General features: G+C 34.3%; 1 protein-coding gene across 1 annotated transcript in view; it reads right to left on the bottom strand.

Moving 5' to 3' along the window:
- CTNNA3 (catenin alpha 3) overlaps positions 1 to 18,783 on the bottom strand; it is a gene marked incomplete at both ends in the record, with an annotated part of 1,381,762 nt that overhangs the window by 1,150,504 nt on the left and 212,475 nt on the right. The window lies entirely within an intron of this gene.

Genomic DNA, 18,783 nt, shown 5'->3' with positions numbered 1-18,783 from the left:
TGATATAAGGGTATAGGGTCACACCTCTTCAGATGTATGTTACCATACCACACTCAACACCAGAGAACAAATAATCCCCACCATAATCCATTGGGACCTCACCCCTCTTTATACTCCACTTCCCACTCTCCCATTCTGGTAGTCTCAGTTCTGCAGTAAAATTTCGAGAGTTGGCTTTGGGTTAATTTTATCTATTCCTTTGTTTGTTTTTCTTTATATTATACATGAATGAAATAATCCAATATTTGTCTTTCTCCTTCTGACTAATTTTGCTTAGTATAATTCCCTCCAGTTCCATACATGTTGTCACAAATTACAGGATTTCATCTTTTTATAATAGCTGAGTATTATTTCATTGTTTATATACACCACATTTCTTTACCTGCTTATGGGTGGTTGGCTATTTATGTTGTTTCCATAAAGTAGTTAGTATAAATAGTGCCATAATGAACATAAAAATGTTTATATCCCTTGGAATTAGTTTTTTGTATTCTTCATATAGATACCTAGAATCATATGGTAGGTCTAATTTAAATATTTTGAGAGACCCCCATACTGTTTTTCACAGAGACAGACCAGTCTACATTCCTACCAACAGTATATGAAAGTTCATTTTTTTCCACATCCTCACCAAAACTTGCTCCTAAGAATACTATTGTTCCCAAATGGTGTTGGAAAAATTGGAGATTGACTTTCTTTAATTTAATAAAAATTATATGTTACTAAGTGAACTCAACAAATGGAGATAAGAGTAATGTCTTACAAGACCAACTCTAAGATGATAAAAGAAATGATACAGAATCAGAAATTTAGTAAATGGGGAACAATTAAGATCAATAAACTTAGTTGTCTACCTATAAGTTCAAAAAGTAGAAACAGGGCCTCCCCGGTGGCATAGGCGTTTGAGCGCAGCGCTGTGGAGCTGTCCACAGCCTCTGCAGCGCAGCTTCAATTCCTGACTGACCAGGGAGATACCCACATAGCATGGCAGACTTCTACACTCTCGCCTGCTGCTCTCCTTAGCAGTGTATTTCAGTCATCCTGCCTGTTCTATTCCTGCTCTGTCTCTGGTGAATCCTCTCACCCTCCCGCACATCTGGCCTATACATCTGTTGTTGTATGAATAAATAAATCTTTTAAAAAAAAAAGTAGAAACAACAATAACTAATCCATTGTTAAGGGGAAATGTAATACCTAACAAACTGTTCTAATGTCTTCTGTAATTCGTATCTTCTCTAGGTTAAATCAACACAATTTCTATATCCATGTTTACTGATCCTGGTTTCTATCCCTTCATTAATTTCCATAATTGTCTTCTGTTTTTCCCCCCTATTTCTTCGTTTTCTTAATTTATGGATCCTAAAGCTAGTGTAGAAATTTAATGACAATCTAAATGGCTCTGAGCACAGTTGGAAAATTACTTTTGATCTTACACTATAAATATTTAGGATATTAAAAATATTTGTATTTAGTTGTATAAAATGAGCTGTAATACCTTCCAGGAAGCTTTCTAAAAAGCGCTAATAACACTAATGGGATTTCAGAAGAATATCACCAAAATTAGAAGCTTCAAGGAGTGACTCTTCATTGCTGTTAATTATAAATTAAGTACATATAATCATCAATATTATAAAATTGATTTTAATGGATTATGGAACAACTGAAGGAGGTACATCCATTCACAGAAACTCCTGAATCAACTTTTTCTGCAACTATAAATCAGAAAGATTACCTTATATAATATCCATGTTAGCTTTTGAAAAAAGTATCATAAATTAAAACATATTAAAATATCATAAATTAAAACACCATTTAAAAGTTGTGTTACACTTCAAATACTTTTTATATATTTGTATCTTCATTTCTAGAAAGTCAGTTGAAAGGAAATGGTCAAAAGTTAAATATTTATAGACAAATATTCTCAATACTGTATTGTTTTTAATATTAAACACCAGAAACAAATAAGACATCCAACAACAGAGCTACTGTTAAATAAATTATATCCATATAATAGTATGAATCCATTGTGTTAGATCCTCAAAAAATATAATTCCATGAGAAATTATGAATACAAAGATATAAGAAAAAGGAAACTATAAAATTATATGTGGATGAAATATTTGCAGATGAAATTATGATGTGTGATGCGTGCTTCAAAATAGTATGTGGAGGAATGAAGTTGGTGTAAAATAGATTAAACAAGAAGGGTCATGATGATAATTTTGAAGGAGGGTGATGGGTACATAGAGGTTTAAGTACATAATTATATTCATTTTTGTATGTTTGAAATGTTATATAATAAAAGATTAGGAAACTGATATGTGCAATATAAGTATTTAATATTATATAACCTGCTTGAAGAAAACACCACAAAAATGTTAACAAAGGGGCAGTAAATAGAAAAGCTGACATCTATGATCCATGCTAAATTAGTGGCACTGATCAGTAGCCTATATTGCATCCATCATTAATCCTAGATTGTAAGCAACACCAACTTTTGGTGACTAGGATTAGTCTATTATTCATGCAGTAGACATATATAACAATAACCTTTAAGCCTGAAAAAAACACAAAAATCTTTACATCTAATCTCCTAATTAAACACCTAAGAACTTAAAATGGCTTAATAACTTGCTCAAAGCCACCCAGTTAGTCCAATCACAGCCAGATATAAAATATATTAAGCAAGATGCCTTACTTTATAAAAATATACCCATCTTACACATTTTCACCTTTTGCATTTCATCAACATCTTCCCTTCACTTTTCTTTCTTCTTCCATTACTGATTTTAGTTCATCGTTATACTTTTTGGGGAAAAATGGGAAGCCAATCAAATATTTTTAACCCCAAAGATGATCTTAACTAGGTAGCAAGACTAAACTAAATAAATAGGTCAATAGAGGAAATGCAGAACTGTTTAACAGTTTAAAATGTATTCTCTAAGAAAAAAATGTTCACTTAAGCTTTCTTTCTGTTCAATAGATTATTTATTTTCTGATCTATATAATTCATTACATTTAATCACTGACTCAGTTGCAAGTTCCTCTGTTTTCCTTATGCAGCACCTCACTAAATGTAAAATATATAAGCACCTTGAGTGCTCTTTATGTACATTTCTGAGTGACTAGGGAAAGTTATTTGTTTGCAAAGCTTAAAAAGAAACCAATAAATCAGGGTAAAAATGCATAGCACTGCTTCTCTACTCTAATTTTTTCTAATATGTGTAATACTTCATAATTTGCAGATATTTTAAAATATTTATAATTCAATAGGGACTCATTAATAAAGTTTATTTGGAATAAAAATTACTTGTCTAATATACTTCAATTTCATAGATTGTTATTGTCATTTATGGAATACAGCACAAAAAATGTTTAATGGGACAATCACTCACTATCAAATTATTAATCATGAACAACTGATATGCAAACAAATCACTTCTTTAGTTCTGAATACATATATCCCACCAGTCAAATGAACTAAATTCAATTCATCTAATTTTTTCAGAGGATACTTGCAATGTAACAAGAAGGATAATCATTTCCAGGAAAAATATCTTTGGATTATACTTTAAAAGTATGTATTTATTCATTCATTCGCCCATCAAATAAATATTGACTATTCACTATATCTGAAGATGTAATGTTGATACCATATGATGATACAGAAAGAATTGCCTTTCATTGTAGACAATAGAAAATCCATAACTTTTATGTTAATGACATTACCATTACCAATGTGCTCTATTTTTCAAATACAGTTTTTACATTATCATTAATGCAGTCTTTTAAACATTTACACACTTTCAAAGGAAAATGTTGAAGGTAGATTGTACATAGACTATTAAGTGTTACCGTAGGGAATATCAAACCACCTGGGTGCTTCTAAACAGGTCACAGGAAAAGGAAAAGGAATTTATTAAAATAAGTCAGTTGTTAGAAATAGCAATGAAATAAGTTAGAGTGAAGAAATGTTTTCTAAAGAGATGGTGAGCAGATGCTGTAGAGGTTTACAGAAAATCAGTGGACTATGTTTGATAATTTTATTCCCCTTTAATTCCACAGTTGCAGTTTTGGTCATTCAACAGGTAATACCTTTCCTGTGTCCTTGTACTTTTAAGTCATACTGTTACCTCCAGCTACCTCACAAATAACCATAAATACCACATTTTAGAACTCCCCATGTCACAATCTCTTTACTAAGCACTTTACATATGTTATTGCATTTAATCCTCACAGCTGTTTTATGAAGGTCCTAATATCTGTAAGAAGAGGAAACAGATTGGGAGAGATTGATTTATTAATTAATTTCACATGTCATATGTAGAGTCAGAGATGTGACATGAATCTTCATGCATCTAATTCCAAAGCACATCCTATTATTTATTTGATTGATTTTTATTGATCTATTACAATTTACTACTAGTTTACAAAACTATATAGAAGTACATCCTTTTTAACCCTATGCTTTTATGCAATTGGTCACATCACATTCTATTACATAAATGTGGGTAAAAAAGCAAATTCAACATTATAAGCACAATAATTTGTACAATCCTAGTCATCCTTTTAATCTCTAGGACATATAGGTAGATTTAAGAAGTTTTTAGTATGTCTGCCAAAAGGGATTGCAGAACTAGTACTGGAGATAGATCAGGGTACTAGTTGGTATTGTCAGCCAGTAACTTTACACATAAAAATTTCAGAATAATTTGTACTTTCTTATTTTATATGCATGGCAGTTAATTGAGAAGGGTTTGGAGTAATACAACTTAGAATTAAGATGTCCTTAGAATTAAGCACATCTTAATTCTAAGTGAGTCAACTTCACTTAGAATTAAGATAACTTTTGCTAAACTGTGGTCTACAGAACAAATCTGTAGTCATTTCACAAAACTTCTTCAATTTGTACCAGAAAAAAAAATTACAGATTAGAAAACTGTTTTAAGAGTTGGTTTAGTCCATTTCAATGATCATAAACCACTGTTTTGAGATTGATGACTCACTTGATAATGTTGAAATTGTGCATAGTAACAATACATGAAACAGTGTTTTAATGATAAGTGCTGTCTATAGAATTGGCTAAATTCACTTTGACTACAAGGACTCTTCTTACCATGGCAGTCAAGATGTTTTACCACTCTCAGTAAAGGCTGTTCTTTTTATTGATTTAAAGTCTATTTGGTACTACTTTGAAGATTAAAACTATATCCTAATTATATAATCAGGAAGAGTACTAGAGTACTTATGACCATATTTCTCTACAATCCTGGAAACACAATATCAAATGCTAGTTCTAGGTAGTATCTTGGTTCCAAATACCCAAGATTATATTAGAACAAGAATATATGCTAGAAAATATAACTGATGAGAGTTTCAAGGCTGATTATATCATCTGAAGATTGGCCTGTGCTGTGAACTGGGCATAAATGGTTGCAAAAGAAAAACCATCTATAGAGTTCAAATCATTTGCATATTTTCAATTTGAGCAATATTTGCATAGGAGGTGCCTTTTATAGGAACTCACAGAAGATTCAGAAGATTCTTTTTGCTATATATCATACTATAAATAAACATATTCAGAAAATGTTTGCATTAAAGTGATGGCAAATCTATTGACTGTTACTATGGAATGCTTTTGAATATCAGAAAACACTATATAGAAGAAACTTTGTGATGTGACAGTCTTCACAGAATAATTCAGAAGAAGCTCTTGCTTTTGAGAAAGCCTCAAAGGAATTGTCAAGAAACTGTTCAAGAATCTTTCCTGGCTTGGTTAAGAGTTAGGGAAAATAATTTCTCTGAACAAAGTTGTAAAATAGAAACAATTTCCAAGTCCTCAAAGTGCCTAATATTGAGACATGTAGTATTTTTCTAAGAACTGTAAATTAATATTCTTTTCCATTTACATTTGTAGTTAGGTCTGTGTTATAATATTTAAAGTCAGGAGTTAATGCTAATTTTATAGAAATGAATTAGTAATGAGAGATTGTTAACTTAAAGACCTTTTCTTGAAATTTTCTTTTGCCTTTAATACAATGGGAGTAAAATTGGATGATTTGAGGATACTAACTTAAAGTTTAGATAGAATTGAAAGATGCTTAAATTATAGATAACTTTAATGAAAGGGACAAATAATAGTCACTGTTCATTAAGTGTCTACTATATTCCAGTCTTTTTTTGGCTAAGTACCTTACAAGAACTATATAATGTAGTCCTGATATAATCCTATGAGGTGTGTAATTACTTGGAAATGGGGAAATTGAAGTCCAGAGAAATTAAGGGATTATCTAAATGCCACACGATTTGTAAATGGTGAAAGTGGAATTCGAACTGAGGACTTTCTGGCTCCAAAGTCTATATTCATTCCACCATCGTGCTGTACTTTCCACAGATGGGCATTAAAGATAGTACTATTTAGGGCCTCCCCGGTGGCGCAGTGGTTGAGCGCTGGGTTGCGAAGCTGCCCGCGGCCTCTGCGGCACCGGTTCGATCCCCGGCTGCTACCCGGCCACCGGAGGAGGGTCCCACATGGCACGCAGACCTCTCCTGCCGCCCGCTGCTCCCCTCAGCAGTGTACTTCAGTCCTTCTGCCTGCTCTGCTCCCCGCTCTGGCTCTGGTGAATTCTCTCACCCTCCCGCGCTTCTGACTGTACCCAGTGCATGTATAAACAAAACAAACAAATAAAATAAATAAATAAATAAAAAACATGCCTCTATAAAAAAAAATAATAATAAAAAAAGATAGTACTATTTAAACATAGGTTGAATTACAGCTCCCATGAGAAATCAGTTTGTTCCAGAGTGGGTATGACAGTAACTGAGGTTTTACTTGCTGATTTCTTGCTGACTCAAGGGCTAAGTCTCTAGGTGGAGCAAACGATTCTATTACTACTTGAAATAATAGATGCGTGTAACACTTGCAGAGACATATTGTATCTGCTAGGAAGCTGCATCCACATTTGATACAGAATGAAAATATGCCCTTTGTTTGGCCCAGCCCATTAAATTTAAAGTGCCTAGAGCCCAGAGTGGCTTCAAACAGCTGGAATACTACCTGTTATTCCAAAATAGACACTAAAATCCTCTCCCCATTTATAAAATATGAACCATTCCTCTTGTTTTAACAAGCTCTGTCAGTATAAAGGTACTGAAATCGATGGCCTGGTGTTCTTTCATATTTTGCATTGAGTTCAGCATTATACTGCTGTTATGATGACATCTGGAGTATGCACAAAAGCAAATATAGTTCCTTCCTGCAGAAAATTATAAATTTACAAAAAAGTATTAATGTTATAAAGACATAGTCTTAGGTCACACATAATTAATTTTGCATAATTGATAGTACAAATGTATTTTATCTTTTGTATAGAATTTTTTTCTCTCTTTTCCTTTCTCTCCTCTTCTTTTACAAAACAAATGTCACAAGAAATACTAAAATTCCCTAGACTATCTCCCTTTGATATTTCATCTTCGATACCAATTTGAGAATTTATTCATTTCGACATTGTAAAGTTGTACAAAGAGCAATAGACTGGATATCATTATCATGATGACCAACTCACAGCCTGAACGAAGGGCCTCTGGCTCCAAAGCCTATATTCATTCCATCATAGTTTTGTAATTCCCACAGATAGACATTAAAAATAGCATTATTTAGCCATAGTTTACATGAGAAATCAGCTCACATGAGAAATCAGCTTGTTCCAGTGTGGGCATGAGAGTCACTTTTATTAGATGAGAGGAAATGTTTAGCTCACAGCCTGATATATTAGGTAGGTACTTCTTAGATGCCCACTATCTTTTTTTTTAACATCTGTTAGCTGAACAACTTCAGAAGGTTCTCAAAGTCCTCTCTGTCCTTATCTTAAATATATGAGCCTTAAAGATGATTTCTAAGGGTCTTTAGTTAGCTCTACAAAGCCATAATTTTCAGATACACATATAAACATCTGAATCAATAAGGCTAGAGTCTTTTCTATCTCATACTTCTAAAGTAGTTTAAAGTGGTAAAGATTATTTATGACTGGAACATATTACCATTGTATATCTTAAGTTTTCTTCGCCTTATAAATTTTGAATTTTAAATTCTCTAGGTCCAATTGACCATGAACATGGTGAATGGACTCTAGTCAGTAAGAATCACCTGAATACTTATGTAACACCAGTCAAGATTATAGGTTCTATTTGGAATGTTTTACTGGTATGCAAGAATGAGGTATTATTCAATCCCTTACATACCACGCTTTCCCAATATTTAGCATAATGCTTGACTCTCAGTGGACATTAAATAAATATTTTCTGAGAAAATATCAATAAATCACTAAGTGTTTAGAGACCCAAATATAAATAAGGAAATCCAATACTGAGAGAAAATTTATCAGTGGAGAGAAGACATAAGCGGAGAAAAACACTCACTGTTGGCATAATTTCATAGTAACTATACATATACAATCATGAAATAATTTCAAACTCAAAATGTACACAGCTATACCACATTAATTCTCTTAATAATGTTTACTTTTCCCAAACGTCTCTATATATGTATGCTTGTGCCCCCAAATTTATCTTCTCTTACTTGGATAACTTTTATTAACTTACACTAGCAATTCAGGCAACATTTTTACAAATGAAATATTTTGGTTTGACTTCCAAGAACAAAAAATGGGTACAAACTTATGCATAATGTCAAGTCAAATAGACAAATTTATTAGGCACCTGAAATTTGCACCAGGGAAAGGAGTCATATGAAAGTCATGCCCAGTTTAGTCAGAGATAGGAGTTAAATAGAAGATTTAAAACATCTCTGATTAAATCAATCTCAGTGACTTTTTTATTGGAGAGAAGTAAGGATTTAATAAGTTTCATTTCAAATTAAAAAAGCTGCTAATATCCCTTATCAGCCATTATTTTGTTATATGGTATAGGAGATAAGCAGATGTCATCTGTCTTGACTGGGATACTATACACTGTAGACAGCTCTAATTTTTGTTCAACAATTGGTAGGTATGATTCTAGTTCTGCTTATTAATGACTACAATACAAAATAATACCCTAAAAGTTTAATCAAAACTCATGCTAGTTATGAGATGGGTTATTACAAAAAAAAATTCTTTATTAAACCTAAGGAAAATCAGAGATACTACCTAACAGACACCCCTAAATGATAAAAACCTTGCTAAAGGTGTCAAGGGTTTTTAATTAATAAAATCCGTATCATAACCTCAGGAATAAGAGTTCATAAGAAGTTTTCATAATAGCAAAAAGTGTCCAGAAAGAGAGGAAGGATTTAGTATGCCAATGCTGGTGGCATTTTACAGACTAACAGTTTCCTAAGTCTTCTTGTTCACACAGTGGTCCCCCCAATTCACACTACCCATCATACTGCCTAGGAACATTTTCTGATGGTTTTGGCTCAGAAATTCTCCAGAGAGCTCTACCGTGGTAATGCTAAACAACATGCAAATATTAAGGATATAACTGACTTCTAGGTCTTCATCTATCCCAGGTAAAACTGAAACCACTGTCACAACTGACTTAACTTAGAAAGACTAGGCCAGAGGAAACAACTATTTCCGCTTTAATGCAAATATACATGAGAAGTATAAGCAATCCTTTTACATGCAGAGAGCAAATCTACAGACGATCCAAAAGCAGGGGATAGATAGGGAAGAGAGAAGAAAGGGAAATATAAAAATGGTGAAAAGACAGTAGACCATCAACACCCTGAACACAAACAACATGAATTCAAGCCCTGACTTTATCCTTTACTAGCTCCAAGACATTAAACAATCTGCTTAGTGTCTTTGAGCCTCATTTTCCTCATCAGGAAACACCTCTTAGAGTTACTTATGGATTAATGTATGATGAAATGATTAATAAATGCAAAATGTTTGGTATATGTTTTCAATCTAGTCTTGCTAGTTTCTCAGTTCTCCAGATTCTTACTCATAGAAGAGTAAGGGAAAGCAACTTGCCAAAAGCAGAAAGTAATGTCTACTAATTGATTAAATTATACAAGTATAAAAAATATATAAAAATAAAATAAACAATTATACAAGTATATATACAGATTGATTAATAAAAATTGATTAAAAGTCATAATATTTCTTCATAAGGAGTTTTAAAACATGCATAAAAATCTTTCAGTCCTGAATTTCTGCCTTGTACATAACATAATGCTGTTTTTTTTTTTTTACTTTATTTAAATGAAGTGGGATATGGGTGATTTGGTGGTGGGTACACTACAGTGGTAATACCTGATGGAGGTGCCCCAATATTACCTCACTTAAAAATTAATTAATTAATTTTAAAAGAAAATGTGAAAAGATTTCATTAACTGAATGTGCCAACTAAAAGAACTAAGCATAATGTTCAGAGGAAAGAATTCTAGAATTGAATCAAACTATTTAAATACAGAAAGCTAACTTAGAGGCTAATTAGTCCAACTCCTCATTTGAGAGTAAGGAAATTGGGAACTAGGAGGTAAGCTATTACGGACTAAGAGATTTGTGAAAGTTGATAAAGCTATTTAAAAGCAGAAGCAAACCCAGAATTAGTACTACAAATTTCTAACAACAAAATTTTTTTTCTACTACCATAAGGGAATTTCAATTCTCAAAAAGTTGGTTTCACTCTTGGTCTGAAAGTAACGTCTTTAAACCTCTTTACCTAAATGCCAACAACTTTGAAAGGTGCTAATTGTGACTATGGAAAGAATGTCATTCCATTATGTGAAGTTTGAAGACAATAGCACCATTACAATTATGACTCCTCTCTCAAAAGTTTAATGTTTTAACCTTTGCTTCCTGCAAGATTAAAATCTTCTATTTCTGATGACCATCACAAGAATCACAAAATCTCTCAATTCTTCCAAATTGACTTAATTCTTTTTTAAGATTTATTTATTTATACAAGAACTGGGGTACTGGCCAGAGATGTGAGAGAATTCACCAGAGACAGAGCGGGAAACAGTACAGGCAGATGGACCGAACACACTGCTGAGGGGAGCAGCGGGTGAGACAGGAGAGATCTGCCCACCATGTGTGACTCTCCCTGGCCGGCCAGGAATCGAACCCACACTGCAGAGGCAGAAGACAGCTTCACAGCGTGGTGTTCAACCCGCTACGCCACCGGAGAGGCCCTGACTTAATTTTTTTAAAGCATACACAGTAACTTTTTGAATGCCTGTTAACATAAATTTACCAAATACAAAAATTACACCATTCACTAACCATCATCAAGTGAAGTGCATTTCATCTAGTTCAATGTTTGTGGCAAGTTTAAATTGCTTCAAAAACCCCTCCTGCATTGACATGCTAATAGGATAATGTATGAGAAGTGGCATTGTGAATTTAAGTATAGAGGAGAACTGAGGAAGGGGAAAAAAGGAAATGTATGTGTATCATAAGGCTGGAAAAAAACAGATGAGAAACAAATTGAGACATGAAGAGAAATATTAATAGGTACATATAGGTCATTGTGTGTGTAGGTGTGAGGTGTGTGTGTGTGTGTGTACATGTGCAGTCACAAGGATACAGTGAGAAAGAAATCATCATTACATATTTCTATGAATCTGTTGCAAAACAGGAAATGTGGTGAAAATAAGAGCAAACAACAGAGCCCACTTAATTCAGATCAATACACAATGACTATAAGAAATAATTATGTAACAATCCATGATTTCTCCAGAGATATCAAATAGAACAATAACAAACCAAAAGATGCTAATCCAATTAATCACAATGATTCTGGCTAAAGGTAGCAGCATTACACTACTGAGCACATTCTGAAAATGTCAGTGCAGCATTGCTCTGTTCCAAGAACTGTTAGCAATCTGCAAATGTATCTTTCTTTTACAAAATTGCCACCTAGGCATCCAAATTGGAAAAGAAGTAAAATTATGTATTTTCATGGATGAAATGATCTTATATGTATAAAGTCTTAAAGATTCTTTTTCTAAAAAAGACCATCAAACTTAAAAAGCAAATTCATTAGAGCTATCAGATATAAAATCAACATTAAAAAACGAGCTGAATTTTTATACAATAACAATAAACATTCAAAAAGAAAACAAGTTCATTTACAATAGTATTAAAACAAACTTAGGGATAAAACCTAATCATGGGGGTTAAAGACTGAAAAACTAAAGACCACAAAACATTGCTCAAAGAAAACAGAGATAAATGGAAAGACATCCCTTTTTGTGTCCAAGTCTTAACAACCAAAGTGATCTACAAATCCTAAGGAGTCCTTATGACAATCCCAGTAGCACTTTTCGCATAAATAAAAAAATTCTTAATAACCATATGAAATCTCAAAGGATTCTGAATAGCCAAAATAATTTTGAAAAACAACAAAGTTGAAAGAGTCACACCTCCTTATTTCAAAATATATTGCAAAGCTATAATAATCAAGAGTGTGATACTGCAATAAAGACAAATAGACCATGGAATAGAATAGAGAGTGTAGCAATAATCCCTTATGTATTTGGTAAATTATCTTCAACAAGAGGTGCCAAGACCACTCAGAAGGAAAGGATAGTCTCTTCAACAATTGGTATTGGGAAAACTGAACTTCCATATGAAAAACAAATAAAGTTGGACCCTTATTTACACAACATACAAAAATTAAGTCAAAATGCATTAAAATATAATCATAAAATGCAAAACTATACAACTACTAGAAGAAAACATAGGGGTAAAATTGCATGACAGAGCAAAATGGCAGCACAGGAATTTCTAGCACTGATTCCTCACCAACCAGAAACATCAACTTGAAATCTGTGCACACATGAAAATACTTTCACAAGAGCCAAGAAATCCAGGCAAGAGGCTGTAGAACCTGGGTGAAACACTGAAATAAGAAAAGATGCATTGATGAGAGTAGGAAAGATATTCACAGTATCCTTAACGACCCTCTCCTAAAACCACATAGCTCAGTGCAAAGAAATGTGAAGTGAGTGCCTGATTTCATCATGGACCATAAAATCGGCCCATTTACCCACAGGGCTAATTTTTTCAGCCTCCCATAAACATAAGCCTGTGGTTCACCCTGTGGCCTGCCAGTTCCATTGGTCCCAAGTGGTTCCCAGCACCCAAATGTCAGCGAACTCTAAGAACCCAGTCTCCCAACTGACACTGACATTTGCTGGCTCAACTGGGCCAGGCAGCTCCTGAGGCACCAGGCTCCCAGTGGACTCCTGCTTACCCAGATTCCCAGACATACCTCAGTGCAGCTGCACTTCAGCAGTCCTACGGCCCCAGATTCCCTATCAGCCTAAGAGGTAATTAGGTGCTTACGAACCCATACTTCTATCTGGGTCCACCACTAAATTGACTCAAATGCCAGGGATGCCACAGTTACCCAGGCCCTGGGCTCACCCTTGCAGACCAAGCACCATGTTCCCAATTGTTCAAGCAACAGGCCTACCCACCAGCTAGTCCACTAGCCACCAGACCTACCCACCAAGGACTCAGCAGCAACAACATCACAAACACTTCCAGATAACCCATCTAGAATCTCTGGATAAGGTGACAGGGTTTTTCCTATGGAAGTCAGTCTATCAGGACTGGAAGATGTGCCTCCCTCTTCAAATGAATAGAACACAACACAAAGTCTTAAGGGTCATGAATAATCAAGGAAACGGGACACTACTAAAAGAAATCAGTAAAGCTACATTGGCTGCCCCTAAGGAAATGAAAATCTGTAACTGACAACTCAAAATATCCTCTTAAAGAAATTCAGTGGGTACAAGAACAGATGGACAGACAACAAAAGGAAGTTAGGAAAAACAATGCATGATCAAAATGAGTAGCTCAACAACAACAAAAAATAAATAGAAACCACAAAAATTAAACAGAAATACTAGGATTTATCATGACTAAACTAAAGAATTCAATAGGGAGCTTCACCAGCAGACTTGACCTAAAGTAAAAATCAGTTAAATAGGATACAATTCATTTAAAATCATCCAGTCAGAGGAACAAAATAAATAAAAAGTAAAAACAAATGGAAAAGATTTTTTTAAGTCTTTGTTTAATATGGGGTGTTGAAAGAAATTATGTATGTATTATAATAAAGACAAGGGCAGAATATACAAAATAGAGACCAAAAAGCAACAGAAAAGAGCAATAAAATTAAGAGGTTAGAGAGAGACAAGAGAAATGGCATCTAAATGAGAAAGGAACAAGAAAAACTTCAACTGTTTGCAGATGATATGATCTCATATATAGAAAATTTCAAACATTTTAAAATAAATGAATTTTATAAAGTTTCAAAATATGAAATTAACATGTAAAAATCAGTTGCATTTCTATATACTAATTATAAACTATCTGAACAGAAATTAAAAAAATAAAGAGAAATAAATGAACCCATGTATATACAGTCAGCTAGTATTTAACAAAAGAGCCAAGAACAATCAATAGGGAAATAATAGTCTCTTCAATAAATGGTGTTGGGAAAACTAGATATTCCTATGCAAAAAAATAAAATTGGCCCGCTATCTTACACCACTCAAAAAAATTAACTCAAAATGGAGTAAAGACTTTAAGACCTGAAACCATATAACTGCTAGATGAAAACATAAGGAAAAACCTCCTTATCACTGATTGGGCAGCAATTTTTTTAATATGACACCAAAAGCTCAAGTAACCAAGACAAAAATTAACAAGTAAGATTATATCAAACCAGGGCCTCCCCGGTGGCTCGGCGGTTGAGAGCTGGGTTGCAAAGCTGCCCGCAGCCTCTGCTGCACCAGTTCTATCCCCAGCCTCCAGGCAAGGGACCCACATGGCGCACAGACCTCTCCTGCTGCACCTGCTGCTCCCCTCAGCAGTGTATTTTGTCAGTCTGCCTGTTCTGTATCCCGCTCTGGTGAATTCTCTAAGCCTCCCGTGCTTCTGACTGTACCCAGTGCTTGTATAAATAAATAAATAAAAATCTTAAAAAAAAAAAAAGATTATATCAAAACAAAAATGTTCTGCAAAGAAAAAAAACTAAAATTGGGGTGGTGGGGATTGCAAACCATGTATATAGACATCCTTTTTAAATGTGTTTGGAAAGCGAAAAAGAGAGTGCAAATGCATGTATAGAATCAGCACCCACATTCATAGCAACATTATTCACAACAGCGTAGAGACAGAAGAAGCCTAAATGTTCATTAGCAGATGAAAGGCTAAAGTAAATGCGGCATACATACACAATGGAATATTACTCCACCTTGAAAAGGAATAAAATTCTACCACATGCCACATGACTGAAGCTTTAGGACATTATGCTAAATGATTCCATTTATAATAAGCTTTCTACTCATATGAGGTATCTAAAATAGACAAATGCATAGAAGTGGAAAATAGAGTAGTGGTTAACAAGATGATAAGGGTAGGGAGTAAAATTTGCAAGATTAAAAAGGTATGGAAATTTGTTTCACAACAATGCAAAAAAAGGGGCCTCCCCAGTGGCGCTGCGGTTGAGCGCTGGGTTGCGAAGCTGCCCGCAGCCTCTGCAGCCCTGGTTCTATCCCTGAGTGCTCCTCGGCCAACGGAGGAGGGTCCCACATGGCGTGCAGACCTCTCCTGCTGCCCGCTGCTCCCCTCAGCAGTGTACTTGAGTCCTTCTGCCTGCTCTGCTCCCCGTTCTGGCTCTGGTGAATTCTCTCACCCTCCCGTGCTTCTGACTGTACCCAATGCTTGTATAAATAAATAAATAAATCTTTAAAAAAAAATGTAAAAAAGACTTAACACTAATGAAATATATATTTACAAATAGCTGAAATGGTAAATTTTAAGTTATGTATATTTTACCACCAAAAAAAAGGAGAGAAGTGTTGCTGCTAAAAGTAGATATTAAAGAAGAAACTAAATAGATGTTTCTGTTTACCAAAATGAGTGCAGGAGGAACTTATGTGAAGTGTCTGAGGCAGGATGAAGCTATGTTTTACACAGAATGAATAAAATATCCAAGGGTGTGATTTTCTATGCTGTTCAGAGAGTGATGGAAAGGTTAAATAAATAGGTAGGTAAGGAGGAGAAAAAAAAATTAGAGGTTCACACCTTGGAAGATATTTAAGTACAAAATCACATTGCAAAGTTCACAAGATTGTTCACATAGTATATTTTACCATTATATAAAACCTCTAATTAAATACTAGCTCTATCTATGTATCTTTTGACATGGAAACCCAATTAAGTGCCAACTGAAATAGCATTAAATTACTACCCCTAAATAATTCCTTCTATTTCCATAAATAAAAAAAGTAAATGGTACTAAAAACAGTTGTGGTGTCCCTCACAGACACACACACATAGAGAGACACACAAAACGCCACTCTTTTTCAGAACAAAGTTTTCTGAGGTATCAAATTTGTAAGCAGAGTCAACATAGTCATCTGATAATACCCAAATAGGCTCAAAATTTTTTTTTATTTTAAAAGATTGCTAAATTTATTCTTCTAGTTATTACAAAATAGAGTGGTTTTATAATATAGATCTTTGGTTTCACTTTTCCTCAGTGTAAAATACTTAACATAGAGAAAGTAGCAAACATAAAGGAGTTTATAACCTGCAATTTCTTCTGCATTAAAAGAATGAGCCTTAAAAGAAATGATATAATTGAAATTCGAGGTGAAATTACTTTGACTCTGAAAATACTGAAGCCCCTTAAACAACTACTTGTGACCAGGCTATAGTAGACTAATACAGTAGAAAATGAATCTAAAGTGGTATCTGAGGTGCACAGTGAGTTCTGAAAGAAGCAGGATGGAAAACATGACAGATAAAGGAAAAATGAAAACAACTTCCAAGCTCTGTGTACAGAGGACATATAGTAGATAACTTTGAATAAGAAATATAGCATTGAAAGAGAATACCTAATAAAATTAACTGATAATAACCAAAGTATATCTGTGACTGCCTGTGACAGGGGTAGGGAAGAAGCTTGGTTGCAAAGAAGCACCAGGGAACTTTCTGGAGTGAGGGAACTATTAATATTTTCTGTTTGGATATAGTGGTGGTTACATGGACGGTTACATGGGTGGTTACATTTCTTAAAACTCATCCAAACATGAAAATGGGCATGTTTTATTATATGTAAATTATACCTCAATAGCTGATTTTATAAAATCAAATGCATGGAAAAGCACTTAGTCATATATCTGATTAAGTAAAAAAGAGAAAAAGAAAATCAGGTTGATGAAGTGAAACTTGCATGAATAAAGGAAAACATAAAACTATACCATAACCTTAAGGGAACAATGTTTTCTAGAAGAGTAAATTTTACAGAATAGTCAAGTTTATGGTTTTTTTGTTTGTTTTTTTAAATTTTATTTTTTAAAGATTTGTTTATTTATGCAAGAGTGGAGTACAGATCACAGGCACGGGAGGATGAGAGAATTCACTAGAGATAGCGGGGAGCAGAACAGGCAGATGGACCAAAGACACTGCTGAGGGAGCAGCGGGAGAGTCAGGAGAGGTCTGCTGCACCATGTGGATCTCTCCCTGGCTGGCTGGGGATCAAACTCATGCTGTAGAAGCTGCGGACAGCTTCACAGCACAGCACTCAACCTGCTGCACCCCCTGGGAGGCCCAAGTTTATGTTTTCTAAAGATTTATTTATACATACAAGAACTGGGGTACAGACCAGAGGTGTGGGGGGTTGTGAAAGGATTCACCAGAGACGGAGTGGGGAGCAGAACAGGCAGACTGACGAAATACACTGCTGAGGGGAGCAGCATGCAAGTCAGGAGAGGTCCACTGTGCCATGTGGGTAGCTCCCTGGCCAGGGATTGAACTCATGCTGCAGAGGCTGCAGACAGATTCATAGGTTGCATCCTAACCCCTGGTGCCACCAGAGAGACCCTAAAACCTATTTTTTCTACTCATTTCTCTTAGTACCTGAACACAGCAATTCATTCTCTTTCTCTATTTCTCTTTCTCTCTTTCTCTCTCTCTCTCTCTCTCTCTCTCTCTCTCTCACACACACACACACACACACACACACACACACACACATACACACTCACAATCTCTTCTTTCATTAGAATTTAAGTAAAAGTAATTATTGGTATTTAAAATGCTGTGTATACTTGTGATCCTATTTCCTGAAAAGTTTATCTAGTTCTATCTTGCTCAATACAGACACATTAAGAAATGTCTGGAAATGTTGAGGATGCTTATTTCTGGAAGCTAAAATTTGGATTAATTTTTTGACTTCTAATTTTTCTGACTTCTAATTTTTCTGTGTGGTTTTAATTTTGTGACATCATTATGTAGTTTTATAACAAAAGATATCAACTTTTTGTCTAAGTTCTTAGTACAAACAGAAAGATCTGAAAGAATGGTTAAGTTTAAAGTTTACTCTACCACCATCAACAAAAACAAGGCCTTGCAAGCTAAATGTAGGAAGAAATCAAGGCTAAAATAGAAAGTCCTCAAAATGTTGAATTTTGTGTCATATCAATCTTACCTCTTTACCAATGACAGATATTTTATGTTTATGCTAGTTTTATGTCAGCTAGCCTATGACAGAATCATTTATTGCATCATTGATTGAGACAATACAGCACAAATTATTTAGCAGTAATATCCCAAAAGATTATAATATAGAAATATTGCTCAATGAACACAGAATTGTTTTAATTTCTGGAATAACATATGTTATGTCTTATCACTTCATATTCAGAAAAGATAGCTATTGATTTTCTCCCCTGAAAATAAAAAGTATTTTTCAAATATATGAACTTCCATATTCACATAATTAAATAGCTATGAATTTAAATTTTAT

The sequence above is a fragment of the Talpa europaea genome (genome assembly GCF_964194135.1).
Source record: "Talpa europaea genome assembly, chromosome: 10".
Taxonomy (NCBI): domain Eukaryota; kingdom Metazoa; phylum Chordata; class Mammalia; order Eulipotyphla; family Talpidae; genus Talpa; species Talpa europaea.
This window is presented reverse-complemented; position numbering and strand designations above follow the sequence as displayed.